Raw genomic sequence first — 20,702 nt, 5'->3', positions numbered from 1 at the left:
AATTTACATTTATTATTATTGTTATCAGTTCCAGGTGTACAGGATAGTGGTTAGACACTCATTTACTTTACAAAGTGTTTCCCCTGATATTTCCAGTACCCACCGGGTACCATACACAGTTATTTCATGTTATTGACTATATTCCCTATGCTGTACTTTACATCCTGGTGACTATTAACATTTCTTTTTAATGATTTCAATCACAGAGTTTCTTTAGGATCCCAGGACTTACTACTATGTTCCACAAAGTAAGAATGATGCAAAGCAGGAAAAATAGAGATTACTTAATGAGTTCTGAGAAAATAAATCCTGAGAGCTGGTTAAAGTCAGCCAAATTCTCAAACCATTGAAGATTATATTAAGTTGCTAGACTCTGCATAGACTGATTGAATTTTCATGGACGTTAGGTCACATGACATTTACCCTGGTCACTTTCCTTTACACCCTAAATTCCAGGGGATTCATACTTTCTGTAAACTTGTATACAAAATCCTATTTTTATGTACATTTTTCTAAGTAGAAGGTTGTTATAATTTGGATTTTCCCCCCACAAGGTCCTAAAACAAGAATTTGGATATAAATAGCTAATTTAGGTGATATCAAAATGCAAGATGTGTAAGGGAGTGAGAACAGTCTAAAAAGGTGTTCTTGGCAATTAGAGCTGAATGACTCTGGGGGCTCAGAAGAATGCTGTTCAAACTGTGGTCCACGAACTGACAGCATGATTACCTCTTGGGAGCTTGGTTAAAAGTACAAACTTAGAAATTGATGGCTTATTAAGCTCTTGAGGTGATTCCTATGTGTTAGTAAATTTTGAGCACACCATGGTAGGTCATATCTCAGAATTGCCCCACTGAAGGGGGAGGGAACTGAAGTTTTAGCCACCAAATCCCATCTCATTGGTTGCAGATTACTACTAGGAAAATCATCTCTAGGCAATTCCAGACAAAGGTGTTTGAGGAAGGAGGCTATGGGCTTGCACAGGATCTGTCTTCCAAGGCTGTAATGCACTCTGAGGTCGACTGAGGAAATATGGATATGCCAGGATCTGGATAAGGGTCAGAGCTTTCATCAGTTTCTTTTATTTAACAGTCTGTGAGCCCTCCCCAAAAGTTAAAGACTGTATTCCTTTTTTTAAAAAAAAGATTTTATTTATTTATTTTTAGAGGGGAAGGAAAGGAGAGAGGGAGAGAAATATCAATGTATGGTTGCCTCTCATGCATCCCCTGCTGGGATCTGGCCTGCAACCCAGGCATGTGCCCTGACTGGGAATCGAACCACGATACTCTGGTTCGCAGTCCCACGCTCAGTCCACCGAGCTACACCAGCCAGGGCTGTATTCCTTTTTTTAAAAAAAGATTTTATGTATTTATTTTTAGAGAAAGGGGAAGGGAAGGAGAAAGAGAGGGAGAGAAACATCAACATGTGGTTGCCTTTCACATGGCCCCCACTGGGGACCTGGCCTGCAACTCAGGCCTATGCTCTGACTGGGAATCCGACCAGCAACACTTTGGTTCACAGCCCATGCTCAGTCCACTGAGCTACACCAGTCAGGGGTCAGGATTGTATTCCTTTGACAAATGTTTATTGAGTGCCTCTATAGACCAGGTACTAGATCAGACACCAGAGGTACAAAGACAAATAATAACTCATGTGACAAAGAGATTTCACAGTCAACCATGAAATAATTATTAAATACCTACTCTTAAGGCTGGGATTAAAAACAAAATTCAAGGTCTGCTAGCCAACAGCTCTGAAAACTTAGAAACTTAATTTTTTCCAACCTCAGAACGTGTGAATCTTAAATATAACAAAAATGTCACAATACAAACTTACTAATTTACAGGGAGCCCAGGCTGGATGTGAAATTATGTCCTTAAAAGAAAAGTTTACTTGAAAGTCAAATTATCATCAGAAGTTGCAGTGGTGGTTTAATACATTGAAGGGCACACTAGTACAGGATCCGGCCAGAAATCCAGTCAAATCCTCAAGATATGCTACCCATTTGCCTGAACATTATTTTTCTCTTAAAACACCCTTTCTTCACAAATGTTCCATACATTTGAATACCACAGTTCACAGAAGCTACATATTGGCAGCAGAGCGGTCTGTACTGCTCACACACATCTTCTGTTTTGCTATCGCTGTGTTTTAAAACTCAGGAGCTCAGGGGAGCCCTCTTTTAGATAGGAGCTTGTGCTCTCTAGTGGGTCCTAGTCCCCACTACTACCTAGTGTTTCACACCAGGCCATCTTTTATTGCTACTTGCCTAGACTCCACAGCCATTTGAGTGAGCAACTTCAAGGTTTCTTTTACATAAAACACATGCCTATAATACCTTGCTGCTAAAATCACCCAGATAGCTCATTCCCTAGTTTAGGATCTAGAGCTTTGATGTTTAATACCATTGTCACTAGCCATATATGGCCATTGAGCTCTTAAAATGTGCGTAGTTTGAATTGAGATGGTTCGTCAATATAAATGCTGGATTTTGAAAACTTAGTATGAAAAAAAGAAGGTAAATTATCTCAATAATAAGATACGAATTACATGTTGAGATATTTTGAATGTATTGGGTTAAAAGAGAACTAAAATTTTGTATTTATTGCTTATTACGAATGTGGCTGCTAGGAATTTTAAAGTGCCTAAGGTGGCTCTCAATGTATTTCTACTGGTCTAGACTGAGAGCTATTCAGGGTCTTTCAGAGAAGAAAATGAATTCTCCATTTATTATTTCTATTCCCTTATTTGTTCCCATGTTTTACTCTTCCTTGTTGACCAACGTTAAGTACATCTGTTTCAGATGCTTCTCAGTCTGCATTTAAAATGGTCTGAGAGCAGAGTGGCAAAATCCTGCGACCAAGTGTTGACAGTCACTAAGTTAAGGATGTGTCCACTGTGCAGAAAGCAACAAGTGAGAAGTTCAAACCACACACCAATGCGGTCCCCTTTCGTATCCAAACACTTGCGTTTGTGTTCCGTTGGAAAACAAATCAAAACAAAATACTTTTGTTCCTATTTTGGTCGGGCTACCTGATGGGGGTGTGGCCCTCGTGGATAAACTAACATTTCTGTCTAGCCAAATACCATTTGCAAACCAGTGTAGGGGAATAAACGCATGAAAACTTCCTGAAGGAAGGTAATAAGGAGATGGGGAGACCCATTTCCGTCTAGTTCGCTCCATCTCTACTCGGCCTGAAGAAGGAAAATGCCGGTAAAACGGAACTTTTACCGACCAAAGGCGACACTGCTCTAATTTTGAGGCACTTGGGAAAAGAGGGCCACATCCCTAAATTTATTCTGGTGTAGGGTTTGCTATGCCAACATCACTCAGCCCAGACCGTCATGTCTGCGAGAGCTTTTCGACCGTGCCGTCAGCTCCACATTCTTCCTGGCTCTCGCCCACTTCCAGAACTTTGCATGCCATCGCTGACACTGCTTGCGGCCGCCATTTTACAATAACTATCGCGAGACATACTTAGCAGCCTTGGTCCTGACTCATTTACTTTCTTGCGAGAGGTTCGTGTTGGCTGTTCTCGTTGTAGCAGAGCAAAGTGTCGCGAGAGCTGGTTGCCTTGGCTCCCTGTAGCTATAGCAGCCGCGGCGGTTAAGAATGCGGCGGCAGGAGGGGTGAGTGCTACACCCTCAGGGGGGCGGGGCTGGAGGTAATGGGGTGCAGAGGGTAGTACCTGGGGGGTGGGGGTGGGGATGGCAGGGTCGCGGGCGGAATGGGCCCGAGTGTGACGTTTCGGGAAGGACCCGGGTTCAGTGGTAACAGGGACAGGGCGCCTGTCTGCACTAGGACACGCAGGGAGGGGTGGATCTGCTGGGAGGTCCAGGGGGAGGGACCGGGGTGTAGGGTTCAAGGACCAGGGACCTGAGTGTGGCAGCTTGACTGTGGTGGGAATAGTAGGATTACAGGGTCTCTGAACTGGATAAAAGGACCCGACTACATTGAGGAATAAGTGGGAAGAAATGGGGTACAGCTGGGAGGAGGGTATGTTGAATGGGAGCACAGAGGTTGGGCCCGGTTTGCTTTGCACTGGTGGGGATGGTGTGTGTTGTGTGTGTGTGTGTGTGTGGGGGGGACCGTCGCAGGTCCCGGGAGCCCGCCTGAGGCTGTTCGCAGATTTGAACCGCGTCAGGACCTGAGTCCTAAATGGCTTGGCGGGAATGGTGGCGTCCCGGACCTTCACCATCTCCCGCCCCTTTCACAGAAATCCACCGTGGACTCTTGAGATGTGAAAGGAGGTTCCTGGTGAGCTAGTATTAGTCGGTGGAGAGACTGTGAGTGGGGTAATGAATGATTGCTGCTCTAAAATAAAGTGTGGGGTGGGAGCCCGAGAGAAATTTTTGACAAAAACCCAAAAAACTCAGATGTTCTTCCTCTAGAGCGTACTGAGTTGGAAGAAGGGGGTGTGTGCTAAGATCACGTTTCTTCCCAGATTCATTCAAGTGTAGAATTCCTTTACCGTGTATTTATTGAATTATACATGCAGTGTAAAGTCAGTTTAGTTGGTACAGTGAAAGAATGTGCATTACGACACTTAAACCTTCCACGAATGTAATTGAAAAACTAAGAAAAGTGTTTTTATTGCTGCAGAACCAGGCTGAACACTAGGGATAGTTTTAGTTCCTTGAATATAAAACCTAGTGTTCCCTAAGTGTGCCTGTGGATTAGGTTTTATTTTAGGAGATCGCATATATTTTGAATACGGTCAATCTGAAGTAAAAGGAGTCTCCCAGGAGTTAAAATCATCAAGAGGGCAAAACTGAGTCTCAAGGACTGTTTTCTGGAGAGAGGTTTGCATTACTTTTCTTGTTAATTCTTATTTTTAGTGCAAACAATTAAATTTAATGAAACCATAAAAATGATTTCAATGTACAGATACAGCTTTCTGATAATTTTGCTCACTATCTTTTGTAGGTATAAGCTTGCAAGGGATAACCTTTTTTGATTATGTAACTGGATTTATTCCATGTTGAGGTTCAAAAATTCATTAATTAGAATAATGACTTTTAAATACTTCTAGAGCTAGCCTTGATGTGGTTAGTCATTGAACTTATTTATTTGGCATGTATTAGACTAAAACTTTTAATTTATAATGTTAATAGCCAAACTTTAAAATGCTTTTCTGAGGCAAAAGAAAGCTTATGTGGTTGGATCCAAAACATTTCTGCATGAGTCCATTAACAAGCTTTACTGGTTCTTATTATGTGTAGAGTACTGTGTGTAAGGCATTACGTGAGGGAAAAAAGATTAATTCATCTATCCATTCCACAAACATTTATTGAGACTTATTTTGTGTCTGATTACTAAGCCTTCAGGGTAGAAATACAAGTAAGTCTTGGCTCTCTGCCTTGAAATTGCTCAGAGCCTAGGAAGGAAGAGTGATAGAGAAACAAATAATTACAGTTTGAGCACAGACTCAGGTTCTGGCCCTGAGGAGTTTACATAGTAGTTGACTAGACTAAAAAGAAAGAAAAAATTAAAAACATTACAAAACATTAAGCAGATTCTAAACTGTATGCTGCATCAGTAAAATATATTACATTTCACTGAAGAGATGAAAGAATGGAAACTTAAGAAAATTCACAGGTCAGTTAATAATTTAATCATCTTTTGAAAATTTATTTATTTGTTTTTAAAGAGAGGGGAAGGAAGGGAGAAGGAGAGGAAGAGAAACATCAATATGTGAGGGAAACATCCATCAGTTGCCTCTTGCACGTCTGGAACCAGGGACCTGGCCTGCAATTCTGGCATGTGCCCTGACTGGGAATCCAGTGGTCAACCTTTTGGTTCACAGGCTGGCATTCAGTCCACTGAGCCACACCAGCCAGGGCTGATTTATTCATTTTAAAAATGTTCTATTTATTTGTTTTTAGAGAGGGTAGAGGGAGAAAGAGAGGGAGAGAAACATTGGTGTATGAGACATACTGATCAGTTGCCTCTCGCATGCCTCCATCCAGGGACTTGGCTTACAACACAAGCATGTACCCTGACTGGAAATCGAACTGGCAACCCTTTGGTTGGCAGGCCAGTGCTTAATCCACTGAGCCACACCAGTCAGGGCTAATAGTCTTTCTAAGCACTCTTTTAAAATATATATCACTCAACTTTTTTTTTTTTAGGGGAGAGAGGAAGGGAGGGAGAAAGAGAGGGAGAGAGACATCTATTTGTGAGAGAAACATCCCCAAGCTGGGGACCTGGCCTGCAGTCTGGCATGTGCCCTGACTGGGAATTGAACTGGTGACCTTTTGGTTTGCAGTCCGGCAGTCTTCCACTGATCCACACCAGCCAGAACTGAGCATTCTTAATAATAAAAATAGGCATAATAGCTAATGTTGGGTGATTATTTTTTTGCATTTTTAAAAAAGATTTTATTTATTTATCTTTAGAGAGGAAGGGAAAGAGAGAAGGAGAGAAATATCAATGTATGGTTGCCTCTCGTGAGTCCCCTGCTGGGAACTGGCCTGCAACCCAGGCATGTGCCGTGACTGGGAATCGAACCTCAATCGTGTGGTTTGCAGGCTTGCGCTCAATCCGCTGAGCCACACCAGCCAGGGCTGTTGGGTGATTATTAATATGCCAGGCACTTTATCTCATTTTATCTTCACAGCACTCTTTTAAAAAGATTTTATTTATTTATCTTTAGAGAGGAAAGGAAGGAAAGAAGGAGAGAAACATCAATGCATGGTTGCCCCTCGTTAGTCCCCCGCTGGGAACTGGCCCAAAACCCAGGCATGTGCCCTAATCGGGGAATGGAACCCCAATTGTGTGGTTCGCAGGCCCACGCTCAATCCACTGAGCTACACCAGCCAGGGCACTAATACTTCAATTTCAAACATAAGAAAACTGAAGATAAAAAATTAAGGAAGTTGCCAAAGATCACAGAGCTAGTAAATGGCAGATTAGGAATTAGAGTTAGAAATATATGTAATTGGAAAAGCCTAAAGCCAAGATTCCTTTCTTTTGCAGGGAGGGAGCCTGGAGATGGGGGGAGGAGGGCAGAGATTGAAGGTAAAATTGGCCAGAAGACCAGATTTTAATCTGTGTCTTTGTTTGTAGATTTTTCTCTCTCAAATATTTACACTCTATATGGGGAATGAATTTGAATATTAGCATGATGCTAAATATGAAGTTTGAATTGAGTAAATTACCATATTCATGTTGTATATAATTGTACAGGGAGCGGTGCTTGGGAAAATGATTATAACAAGCAATTGTTATATTTGTAAGCTTCCAGAAAATGATCATTTTAACAGTGGAAATGGTTATTTGTATTCATATATACTGCAAATGTTATTACAGACTTAAAAGGATGAAGTCATTTTTTTACACTGCAGTTTTTTAGATTATATTTTATGATTATGCTATTACAGTTATCCCAATTTTTCCCCTTTGCCCACCTCCACCCTGCACCCCGCACTCTCTCAGGCAATCCCCATACCATCGTTAATGCCCATGGGTCATGTGTATAAATTCTTTGGCTACTCCCTTTCCTATACTATACTTTACATCCCCATGGCTATTCTGTAACTACCTATTTGTACTTCTTAATCCCCTCACCTCTCCACCATTCCCCTACACCCAGCTCCCACCTGGCACCCATCAAAATGCTTTCCATATCCATGATTCTGTCTCTGTTCTTCTTATTACTTAGTTTGTTTTTTAGATTCAATTGTTGATATATATGTATGTATTGCTGTTTTATTATTCATAGTTTTGATCTTTTTCTTAAATAAGACCCTTTAACATTTCTTTTAATAATGGTTTGGTGATGATGAACTTCTTTAGTTTTTTCTTGTCTGGGACACTGTTTATCTGCCCTTCAATTCTAAATGACAGCTTTGCTGGGTAGAGCAATCTTGGTTGTAGGTCTCTGCTTTTCATGACTTTGAATATTTCTTGCCAATCCCTTCCAGCCTGCAAAGTTTCTTTTGAAAAATCGGCTCAGAGGCTTATGGGAACTCTCCTGTAGGTAACCACTTTTCTCTTGCTGCTTTTAAGATTCTCTCTATACCTTTAACCTTTGACATTTTAATTACGATGTGCCTTGGAGTGGGCCTCTTTGCATCTATCCTGTTCGGGACTCTGCTTCCTGGACTTGCATGTCTATTTCCTTCACCAAATTAGGGCAGTTTTCTTCCATTATTCTTTCATATGAATTTCCAATTTCTTGCTCTTTCTCTTCTCCTTCTGGCACCCCTATAATATGACTGTGGGACCTCTTGAAGTTGTCCCAGAGGCTGCTTACACTTTCCTCATTTTTTTGGATTCTTTTTTTCTTCTTGTTGTACTGATTGGTTGTTTCTTGCTTCCTTGTTTTCCAAATCATTTATTTGATTCTCAGCTGTATTCACTCTGCTATTGTTTCCCTATAAATTGTTCTTTGTTTCAATTAGTGAATCCTTAATTTCTGACTGGATCTTTTTAATACTGTGGAGGTCCTCAACCAAGTTCCTTGAGGTCCTCACCAGAGTTCGAAACACTGGTGTTTTGAACTCTGCATGTGATAGAGTGCTTATTTCCATTTCATTTAGCTCTTTTTCTGGAGTTTTGATCTGTTCTTTCATTTGGACCATGTTTCTTTGTCTCCTTGTTTTGGCAGCCTCCCTGTGTTTGTTTCTATGTATTAGGTAGAGGTGTGTGACTCTGTGTCTTGGTAGTGTGGCTTAATTTAGGTGCCCTGTGGGGTCCAGTGGCATAGTCTCCCCTATCACCAAAGTTGGGTACTTGAGGTACGCCCTTCATGTGGGCTAAGTACAACCTACTGTTGTAGTTGAGCCTTGGTTGCTATTTGCAGATCAGTAGGAGGCGTTTTACCTAGGCCAGTCAGCTTCAAGGACTGGCTGTGACCACAGGCCCCCAACCTCCACCTCTGTGGAGGATCAGCTGTGCGGGGACAGGGTGGTGGGGCTCCAATGTGGTCTGTGACTATCCACTGATTCCTGGGTGGTGCAGGTAAGGTCAGCCCCCACCTGTCTTTTGCTTGGGGCACCCTGCCTGAGTTGTAAAGCAATCTGAGATGGTTGCTACTTGTACTGAACTTGGAGATTCCCAAGTGAAGCCCAGCTATGACTCTAATGTAGCTGCCACTGTAGGGCTCACCGAGGGCAACTGTTGCTTGTTTGATAGGATTTAGGAGCCAAGACCAGCCATTTTTATGGAAAAGCAGCCTGGGTGGGCCAGTAAGCTGCGTTGGGTAGAGTGTCTATGGATCTTCAAGGTGGATTACACAGTGTTAGCCAGGTCAATTGAGTCTCAGATATGCCACCAGCTTACCGGCTCTGTGTGTGTGGAGGGCTCAGCAAAGGGACAATGGCCTCCGCTCATCCTGATTCTAGACACTTCAGTCTCTCCCTGTGTACCACTGGTGCCCTTCAGTCTGCCACCCCAGTGCTGGAGCTGAGAGGGAGGAGTCTGAGTAGGTAAGTCCACGTGTGGGTTCCCCAAGAAGAACTACTTAGGGCTCCATCAGCCTCCTCCACAGACGTAATCCCCCCTGGTTTTTGCAGCCAGATGTTGTGGAGGCTTATCTTTCTGGCACTGGAATACTGGGCTGGGGGGCCTGGTGTGGGTCTGGGACTTCTTGCTCCCCAGATATCCCTTCCAAATTTCTATCCATGTGGGTGTGGGGCCAGCCCATTCTGCATCTTACCAGTCTGGATGGATGCAGTGTCTTCAATTTAGAAGTAGTCAGATTTTCATTCACCTTGATTTCTGATGTTCCTGAGTGATGGTTGTTTTCTTTTAGTTGGAATTTTGATGTGGTTGTGCAGAGGCGAGCTGTGTCTGCCTATGTCGCCACCTTGACTGGATGTCCTGTACATATTTTTTAATGCCTAATGAGAATTAGTTGAAAAGTAGAATTTATTTTGAGGTCCACTTTTTAGTCTTTTCCCCCCAGAGAATTCATCTATAGAAAAGGTTATCCAAGTTCTATTTTGGGGGGAGGGGTGGACAGTGCCATAGAATAAGTTTGTGAGCTTCTTTCTCCTTCCTGTCTCTCTCTCTGTCCCTTTCTGCTTTTCTCCCTCTGTCCCCTGCCCATCCCTCTTTCCCCCTCTCTTTTTTCCTCTCTTTATTGATGATTTCTTCCAGACACATACATGGATATTTATATGGACGAGTATGTAAAAATGTTTTTAATTTTCTGTTATTCTTTAAGAGTTTTTCTTCTTCTGTTTGGCTATATAAATGCTCTTTATACACAAGTGTTTTTTTTTTAAAGAAAAAGCTATTACATTCATTAACTTAAGAAAAAGTTATTATGTTCATTACTTAGTTTTTTGCAGATAGATGTATAGCTCCATCATTGTTGGAATGTAACAAATGAACTTTTCTGAAATTCACATTGCAGTATTTTAGCACTTTGTGTTAGCAGTACCTTCCTGTACCATGTTGAAGAAATGTGTTCTATAAAGCACATTTTTCAAATAGCATTTGAGTTTTTAGATTAAAACAGAAGCTGAGGATAAGACTGTCACTGGACTCATGCAAAATATTTTGTTAGTTCATTTTTCCTGAAGTTTTTCTGAGTTGTAAAAGGTTTTCAATATAAAGTTGGTAGGAAGTCAGTGACTTATTTGCAGTTCCTAGAAGAAAAAAATAATTTTCTCCTAAAAATTTTCTGAATAAATAAATTTTAGATAATGCAGTAATTTCATAGTCAGGTTTGTAGAAAAATTCATTCCCTGTGAAAACAGAAAGAAAGAAAAAAAACAGAACTCTCTTTGGGTTCCTGTCTCGATTCTGACTTGGGCTCAGTTCCTGGTTCTCAGTGAAGACCCATCCCCTGTGACAGTGCTTCCCATTTTGGGTGTTGACCCTACTCAAAGGTCTGTGGTACCAGAAGAAAATAAGTTCCTTGATCCTCTTTTGCCATTTCTTTTAGCCCCTTATTTATCTTAAACTGTGGTCATTTAAGACCAGAATGGTGTTTGTGAACAACTGAGAATTTCAGCATGTGTTTGAGTACTGAGGAGCCCAGGAGAGAGGCAATATCATTTTAATCTTGGGATTTCATCCTCCGGGAGCCCACTTGGTCTAAGGAAACTTATCATTATTTCACAGAATTAAAATAACAAATTTTGTAATTACAAAGGTAAGTTTTAGACACCTCAGAGTTTTAAGGGTATTTACTGTTACTGAGAATACACATTTATATAACTCACGCTTTGTCCATCAACTGATGTTTAAACTACCGTTTCCTACACAGCAAGTTATTTTCAGGAGGAAATTTGTGTGAACCAGTCTCTGGCCGTGCTTTTAATTGGGCAAAGTATAGACATCTGAATTTGAGTTGTCTTTTTCTAATTCTCCTTTAAAAAGTCATGAAAAGAAATAATAACTTTCTCTTTAAATTTGATTTGAAGTTCTTATTTCACAGTGATTTTCATTCTTTTTATTCTTTCAGTAGATAGTTACTAAGCACATGTTTTTTAAAATAACAGTTTTATTGAGATATAATTCATGTACCGTACAATTCACACATACAAGTGTACAATTAAAAAGTTTTTAGTATGTTTACAGAGTTGTACAACTGTCTCTACAGTCAATTTTATTACATTTTTATCTCCCCGAAGGAAATCATATATCCATTAAGAGTCACTTTCCATTCCTGTTGCCCTTGGCAACCACTCTTTTATTTCTGATTCTGCAGCACAGGTGGCAAACACAAGGCCCACTGGCCAAATCCAGCCCTTACCTTGTTTTATCTGGCCTGGCACCTTGTTTCTGCCCGGCGTCAGTGCTAAGCTCTCGCTTAACTGTTACGGAGCAGTTACATTTATACAGTCCTGAAATTACACTAGGCCCTTTGAAAGCAACCACAAGGCTGATGTGGCCCCCGGTGAAAACGAAACACTTCATATTAACACTTCATATCAATTGAATCATAAAATATCAATATTTGGTCTTTTATGACTGTGTTTTTTCACTTCTTATAATATTTTCAAGGTTTATCCATGTTTTAGATATGGCTGAAAAAAGGTTTGTATTCCATTTTATGCATATGACACATTTTATTTATCCATTCATCAGCGGATAGACATTTGAGTTGTTTCCACTTTTTGGTTATATAGGTAAGACGAATGAGGTGCTTAGCCCACAAATTAAGGATACTAAGGTTGTGCAAGTGCAAAATTTAAATAGGCACTTACTCTAAGGGTTGTGCAAGTGAAAGGTCACTTGACTGACCCTGAAAGTGAGTGCTACCTTAAATTTTGTACCTGGGAGCTTCGGGTGTCCCACCATAGTCCTGGTTATGCATTGGCTCTGATAATACTCTCCTTCCTCTTCACTGAATACCAGCCACTTTTGAAAATTTAGTTAAAAAGTATGCTTTGCTCTTTGTTGCTTTCCTGTTCAACAGTTTTGAGTGTTCTATTAACCATCAAAGGCTGACTTGTGATTCTAGCTTTATTTCTGGTTATGTTTCTACTATCTTATCCTTTTATTCAGTGTAAACTACTTTCTATTCACTAAACATGTCAAAATCTTTCCTGTTTTTCTGACTTTTCCCATGACATTTTTCTCCTGGAACTGGTGGCATCGATCAAGATGAACCAACTCTTTGACCTTGTGGCATGAATCTTGTTCAGACTCTGGTTCTCAAAAATGACAGCTAGCCACCTTCCTCTTTAGGTCACAGATATTTTCTAGGAAACTGGTTGGGAACTTCAGGTTTCTTACTCAGAGTGCTGAAAGCTGTAAGTGTCCCTCGTCAGGACAAATTCCACAGTTACTGGTATAAATTGTTCTCTTTTTTTAATAGTTTCCTCAAAGTGCTTTGCTCAGTTGTTGCTGAGTAGCACCCTAAGGGAATCTGGCCTAACATTATGCAGCTAATTTGTTTGTACCAACCTCTGAGATAAAGCCATGTAAATTAGAAGCCATTAAAATCTAAAAATAAGTCATAGTAATGCATGTACATTGTTCAAAAGTAAAATAGTATTTTAAAGCTTATAAAGAAAAACATTATTCTTTTGCCCTACTCTTCTTCATATACCTCTGATTCTTGTTTTTCAGACCATTTTTCAGTGTTGGTGTTTAGTGGGGGGCACGGGGGTATTTACCTTCACATATGTTTCTAAATGATATGCTCTAACTGTTATTTCCTATACTTCCTCCTTCTACTCAAACACACACATTTTTCTCTTCCAATGTATGTATAATACAATTTTTTGGTTAAATCAGTTGTGGTAAGCAGAATAATGTGTCCCACTCACCTCCCTGCCTGCTCCCTATCCCTCGACCCCATATATCCACCTTTTAGTCCTTGGAATCTGTGTATTTATTCCCTTATAGGGCAAAGGGAATTAAAGTTACATATGGAATTTAGGTTGCTAATCAGATGATTTTAAAACAGGGAGATTATCCCAGATTATCCAGATGGGTTCAATGTAATTAAAAAGCTTGTTGAAAGTGGAAAAGGGAGGCAGAAGACAAGTTATTTGAGAAGGATGCAGTCTGTTGCTGGTTTCGAGTAAGTTGGAAAAAGCGCTATGACCAGAGGCAGGCAGGTGCCCTTTAGCATCTGAAAAAGGCAAGGAAACAGATTCTCCCATGGAGCCTCCAGAAGAGAACACCGTACTGAAAGTGAGGGTCCTTATGATGTTGATTAAATTTAGCTTTAAATCCTAGCTCTAGAAGTCATCCCTCTCTCTGTATATACACTCAAGAATGGTATTTTCTTCAGAGACCTAGCCTTTTCCCCTGATAATCAGCAACCCCTGAGGCAGCAGAAGGCAATAGTCCAGACCTACCTGACTAATGATCACAAGGTCTGGGCCTCTGGCAGGCTAAAGATGACGTCTTGACCCGAGTTGTGTTTCAGCTCCTGAGCCCCAAAGTGGAACAACCCTCAGGCTCCTTTCTTATGAGACCAGTCATTGGGACACCTGAAAAGGCCTCTGCACTGTTCTTAAGACCTGAAGAAATGTTTTATTACCTTTACCTCACTCCAACCAATCGGCTCCCAGCACAACCAGAACCCCCTAACCCACAGTATCTTGCGATTTTGCCCTATATAATCTGTAGCCTATCGGACCTCGGGGAAGTTCAGGCTTTTGAGCATTAGATTCCCAGTTCTCCTGGGTGGCACTCTGCATAATAAAATAGCCAAAGTTTCTCCACTGCAATTCGCAATGTTTAGTGTTTGGCTCTGTTGGGGCTGCATGGATGAACTCTTTCTGTTCATTAATATTACCAGCCCCACGATTTTAGTCCATGAGAGTGTATGGGACTTCTAACCTATGGAAGTGTAAGGTAAAAAATTTGTGTTGTTTTAAACCACTACATTTGTGGTAGTTTGTTACGACAGCATAGAAAACTAATATCTCTGTATTTCATTGTACATGATTTTGTAAGTATTCTTCATAACTAAGTCATGTAGTAATTAATACATTTCGTTTCTTACACAAATTTTGTTTTTCCTAGTATTAGTAACTACTTTTTAAATTGCTGTTGTTTAGTACTTTGGAAGTAATTCTTAAAATTACTTGTAACTATACTGGGTGAAGGCATAGAGCTAAGTGTCAAGACTTAGGTTTGAATGTCAGCTAAGTCTCTTTGTGATCATAGGCAAGTTACTTATATTCACATTTTTTATTATTGATTTGAGGGAGAGGAAGGGGGAGAAAGAGAGAAATGTTGATATGTTGTTCCACTTAGTTGTGCATTTATTGGTTGATGTTGCTTTTTAAAAAATTTTTATTCAGTGATCTCTGACCTTTTTATTGGCCTCCCACCCCTCAAGGAATACCCTACTTCTACTGACTTTAACTCAGAACTTTGGTGTCATTGATCTCAGACACCACTTTGTTGTCCACAGTCCTGCAGGTGGTGGCTCTTGTCCAGGGCATCGGCAAGAAGGCAGTGGTAGATGGCGATTCAGACTCCACCTTGACCTTGATTTTCAGCAGAGCCTCGTACTTCTGGGCCTGCCCCCTCTGCCCAGGTCTGGGCCAGCTCTTTCTCCAGGTGCAGTAGGATCCTGTTGAGCTATTCTATTTGCATGGCATTGGTTGATTCTTCTATGTACCCTGACCTGAGATCAAACCCACAACCTTGATGTATTGGGACTATGTTCTGAACAACTGAGCACCTGGCCAGGGCCTCAGGGCTTATATATGTGTATGTGTATGTATGTATGTATGTATGTGTGTGTATACACACACACACACACATACTCATGCATATGGTCTGTCCAGAAAAAGCCCAAGCATTGTTAATATAACAAGAACTGCTTGCGTGACATCGATGTAACCTGGCAGCCAAGGAGAGTGGAATGTATATGTGTGAACAATGATGACTTCACTGTACTAGTCAGCAGGGGTGGTAGACGTCATTGAGTGAGCATGTCTACTGTGTGGCCATTGCATTCAAAATTACTAAGTGAGCAAAGCAACAGATACCAAATTTTGCGTTAAGCTTGAACATTCCTCTGTAGAAAAAATTTGGATGATTCAGAAGGCTGCAGCTGTGGGCAACTGGTGATTAGCAGCTTCATTAAAACAACATACCCGCTCATGTATCATGTCTTGTGCATTTTTTTTGCAGAACATGTCACTCAGGTGACTCAGCCCCCTTATAGGTCAGATTTGTCACCCTCTTCAACTTCTGGCTTTTCCCAACACTAAAATCACCTTTGAAAGGGAAGAGATTTCAGACTGTGGATGAGATTCAGGAAAATATGATAGGGCAGCTGATGATGACGGGGGGAACTGTGTGAGGTCCCAAGGTGACTGCTTTGGAGGGAACAGATCTGCCATTGTCTTGTGTACAATGCTTCTCATAGCTTATATCTTCAATAAATGTCTCTCTTTTTCATATTACTTGGATGGATACTTTCTGGACAGATCTTGTGTATATATTTTTAAAAAATAAATAAGATGTTATTTATTTATTTTTATTTCTTTAATCCTCACCTAATGATATGTGTACTGACTTGAGAGAGAGAAACATCGATGTGAGAGAGTAATATTGATTGGTTGCCTTCTCTATGCCAGGGCCTGGATATATTTTCTAAAGATTTTATTTATTTTTAGAGAGAGGGGAGGGAAGGGAGAAGGAGAGGGAGGGAAACATTAATGTACAGGAGAAACATGGATGGGTCACCTCCCACAAGTCCCTGGCTGGAGACCAAACCTGCTGTCCAGGTGTGTACCCTGAATGGGAATGGAATCAGAGACCTTTTGGTTTGCAGGACAATACCCAAGTTACTGAGCCACACCTGTTAGGGCATTGTAATTTTTTAATTAAAATTTGTGTTGAGTGAATTGTAGATTTATATGTAGTTGTAAGAAGTAATATAGAGAGATCCCTTGTGTATTTTGCCCAGTTTCCCCCAAATGGTAACATTTTGCAAAACTGCAGTGTAATATTACAACCAGGGTATTGACATTGAAGCATACCACTGATCTTATTCACATTTCCCCAGTTTTACTAATATTCAGGGTGTGTGTGTTCTATATGACTTTTTTTACATGTATAGGTTCATGTATCCATTACTACAGTGAAGATACTGAACATTTCTCAAACCACAAGGGTCTCGAGTATTGCTCCATGGATACCCCATCCCTGGCAACCACTAATCTGTCCTCTCTCTCTAAAACTTTATCTCTTCAAAAATGTTATGTAAATGGAATCACACAGCATGTAACCTTTTGGTGTTGCTTTTTTCATTCAGTATCATTTCTTGGAGATTTATGCAAGTTTCTGCATGTATGGGTAGTTTGTTTCTTTTATTTCGGAGTACTACTCTGTGATAATGATATACCACCATTTGTTAAACACTCATCTGTTGAAAGACATCTTTGCTGATTTCAGTTTTTGGCTGTTACAAATATAGCTATTATGAACATTCATGTACAAGTTTTATATGAATATTCATTTTCATTTCTCTAGGATACATGTTTAGGAGTTGTATGTTTAGTTTTTTAAGAAACTGTCAAACTATTTTCCAGAATGACAGAACATTTTGCATTGCCATCAGCAACATATCAGTGATCCAGTTTCTTGGTATCCCTCACCCTCCTTTGGCATCGTCACTACTTTGTATGTTGGCTGTTCCCCTAGACGTGTGGTGATAGTGCGTTGCGGTTTGGATTTCCCTACTGGCTGATGACATTGAACATCTTTATGTGCTTATTTGCTATTTGTAAATCCTATTTGGTAAAAGGTCTCTTCATGTCTTATGTGTATTTTCAAGTTGGATTGTTTGATTTTTTTACTGTTGAGAGATCTTTATATATTCTAGGTACTAGTCCTTTTGTTGAATATATGGTTTGGATACTTTTAATATTTATTTTTTCCAGTCTGTAGCTTGTCTTTTCATCCTTTCACTTGGGCTTTCATAGAAGAAAAGTTTTTAATATTGATGAGATATAATTTATCAGTTTTTTTTATGAATCATGCTTTGGGTATCAAGTCTAAGAGCTCTTTGTTTAACTCTAGATCCCAAAGATTTTCTGAAAGTTTTATATCTTACATATAAAGTCTGTGATCATTTCAATTTTATTTTTGTTTGAGGTGTGAAGTTTAAGTTGACTTCAGAAAAGAAATAAAAACAACTTGAAAGAAAATAAATTGAGTTCAATTATTTTTTACCTTTTAAAGCATATTGTATTGATTGTGCTGTTACAGTTGTCTCAATTTTTTCCCCTTTATGCCCTCACTGCCCTGCATCTCCCCTACCCTTCAGTATTCCTGCCACCCACCTCAGTTCATGTCCATGAGTTGTACATGTAAGTTCTTTGGCTTCTCCATTTCCTATACAATTCTTAACCACCCTCCCCACTGTCTATTTTATGCCTACCATTTATACTTCTTATTCCCTGTACCATTTTCCCTTATTCTCCTCCTCCCCACCAATAATCCTCCATGTGATCTCCATTTCTGTGATTCTGTTCCTGTTCTAGTTGTTTGCTTAGTTTCTGTTTTTGTTTTTTAGGTTCAGTTTTTGATAGTTGTGAGTTGGTTTTGTCATTTTACTGCTCATATTTTTGATCACCTTCTTTTTCTTAGACAAGTCCCTTTAACATTTCATATGATAAGGGCTGGGTGATGATGAACTCTTTTAACTTGACTTTATCTGGGAAGCACTTTATCTGTCCTTCCATTCTAAATGATAGCTTTGCTGAATAATCTTGGATGCAGGTCCTTGCCTTTTATGACTTTGAATTCTTCTTTCCAGCTCCTTCTTGCCTACAAGGCTTCTTTTGAGAAATCAGCTGACAGCCTTATGGGAACTCCTTTGTAGGTAATCCTCTCCTTTCCTCTTGCTGCTTTTAAGATTCTCTCCTTCTCTTTAATCTTGGGTAACTTAATTATGATGTGCCTTGGTGTGTGCTTTTTTGGGTCCAACTTCTTTGGGACTCTCTGAGCTTCCTAGACTTCCTGGAAGTCTATTTCCTTTGCCAGATTGGGGAAGTTTTCCTTCATTATTTGTTCAAGTAAGTTTTCAATATCTTGCTCTTCCTCCTCTTCTTCAGGCACTCCCATGATTCAGGTGTTGGAATGTTTGAAGTTGTCCCAGAGGGTCCTAAGCCTCTCCTCATTTTTAAAAATTCTTGTTTCTTCATTCTGTTCCAGTTGGATGCTTATTTCTTCCTTTTGTTCCTAATCATTGATTTGAGTCTCAGTTTCCTTCCCATCACTGTTGGTTCCCTGTATATTTTGCTTTATTCACTCTGTGTGCCTTCATTTCTTCCTTCATTTTGCGACTGAGCTCAATGAAGTTCTGTGAGCATCCTGATTACCAGTGTTTTGAACTCTGCATCAGACAGGTTGGCTCTCTCCTCATCACTTAGCTCTTTTTCTGGAGTTTTGATCTGTTCTTTCATTTGGTCCATATTTCTTTGTCTCAGCACACCTGTCATGGTAAGGGGTGGAGCCTTAGGTATTTGCCAGGGTGGTCAACCTCCTTTGCTATGTTGTGGTACTGTCTATGAGGGAGGGGTCAGAGAGGGCACAATGCCACTTGCTCCGCTGTTCTCCCACTTTCTGTCACTTCCCTCACTTCTCACGAGCGGATTGTGCCCTTTCAGTTGCTGCTTTCTAGGTGTGTGTGTGTGATTTCTAGGTGTGTGTTTTAGGACCATATGGGTCTCTCCAATGAACTCTCCTGTGAAGCTGGGAGTTTCTCCTGCTGCCATAACCCCTTTTGTTTTGGCAGATTTTGTTTTAGCCTGGGGTTTTGAGTCTTTAGTTTCCCTCACTGAAACCCTGGGTTTCCAGTCTGTCTTACTCCTTGTTGTTCCTCCAGGCTTGTCCATGTGAATGTGGGGTCACCCTTGTGGTCCACTAGCTGCTGCCTTGCTGTGCATCCTCTCCTCTTGGCTACCTGTCTTCGTCCCTCTACCATCTAGATGAATGTTTCTTTAACTCCTTGGTTGTTAGACTTCCATGCAAATGTTTTTCTGGCAGTTCTGGTTGTTCTTTGTTTTTAAATTGGTTGTTATCCTCCTTTTGGTTGTGTAAGGAAGCAAAGTGTGTCTGCCTATGCCTCCATCATGGCTGGGATGCCTGATTACCAGTGTTTTGAACTCTGCATCAGACAGGTTGTCTATCTGCTCATTGCTTAGCCCATTTTCTGGAGTTTTGATCTGTTTTTTCATTTGGTCCACATTTCTTTGTCTTGGTGCACTTATTACATTGTAAGCGGCGGACCCTTAGGTACTGGCCAGGGTGGGACAACCCTCTTTGCTGCAATGTGGTACAGTGGGGAGGGGGAAGGGTGAGAGAGGGAGCAATGCTGCTCCCTTGCTCCACTCTAACGAATTCTCCTGTGAGACTGGGAGTTTCTCCTGCCTTTGCAACCCCCACAGTATTTTACAGCTACTATTTTGAATCTTTACTTTCCTGGTCAGCCAGCTCCTCCTCGCCTATACATCTACCACCTTGCCACAGGTCCTCTCCACCCACCTAGCTGCCCATCTCCACCCCTCCTACTGGTGTGGATGAATGTTTCTTTAAGTGCTTGGTTGTCGGAGTTTGATATTGTGGCAGTTCTAGTTGTTTATTGTTTTTAAATTGTTGTCGTCCTTTTGGTTGTGTGAGGAAGCAGGGCACTTCTACCTATGCCTCCAACTTAGTCTGAACTTTAATTCAATTTTTTATCTATGTATGTCCAAATGCTCTAGCATTATGTATTGAAAAACTTTTCCTTTCTCCATCAAATTGCTTTTGCATCTTTGTCAAAAATCATTTAAGAATATAAATGTGGGTTTAATTTTGGATTCTCTATTCTTTGTTCTATTAATTGGTGTGTCTGTCTCTCTGCTATCACACTGTTTTTTAAAATATTTTACTTATTTATTTTTAGAGGGGAAGGGAAGGAGAGAAGGAGAGAAGTATCAATGTATGGTTGCCTCTCGTGAGTTCCCTGCGATTGTGTGGTTCGCAGGCCCGCGCTCAATCCACTGAGCTACACCAGCCAGGGCTGCTATCACAGTTTTGATAACTGTAACTATGCAGTAAGCTTTAATATTGGGTAAAGTAATTCCTCCCATTTATTTTTCTTTGTCAAGATTGGGTTAACAGTTCTAGAATTTGCACCATTCCATGTAAGTTTTACATAGAATGTAAAAATAATCTTATCTATGTCTACAAAAAGCCTTGCTGGGCTTGAGTTACATGAAACCTACAGATCAATTTTGGGAGAATTGACATTTTTATCATGCTAAATCTTCCAGTC

At 40.5% G+C, this 20,702-nt stretch overlaps 1 protein-coding gene across 6 annotated transcripts in view; it reads left to right on the top strand.

Annotated features, from left to right (window-relative positions):
• Positions 1-3,558: 3,558 nt before the first annotated feature.
• The window catches only part of USP54 (ubiquitin specific peptidase 54), a 148,612-nt gene continuing 131,468 nt past the window's right edge, over positions 3,559-20,702 (top strand). For 2 of the 6 annotated variants that reach the window (XM_037055918.1, XM_037055911.1), the window contains exon 1: positions 3,564-3,630. The gene's annotated coding sequence lies outside the window, so the exon portion shown is untranslated. Of the gene's footprint in view, positions 3,631-3,879; positions 3,998-20,702 lie in introns of those variants that run through there. The other 4 variants (XM_037055920.1, XM_037055919.1, XM_037055915.1 and 1 more) reach the window with 3 other exon arrangements.

This window comes from Sturnira hondurensis, unplaced genomic scaffold, assembly GCF_014824575.4.
Source record: "Sturnira hondurensis isolate 20B ecotype Veracruz unplaced genomic scaffold, ASM1482457v3 Scaffold0008761, whole genome shotgun sequence".
In the NCBI taxonomy this organism is placed as follows: domain Eukaryota; kingdom Metazoa; phylum Chordata; class Mammalia; order Chiroptera; family Phyllostomidae; genus Sturnira; species Sturnira hondurensis.
This window is presented reverse-complemented; position numbering and strand designations above follow the sequence as displayed.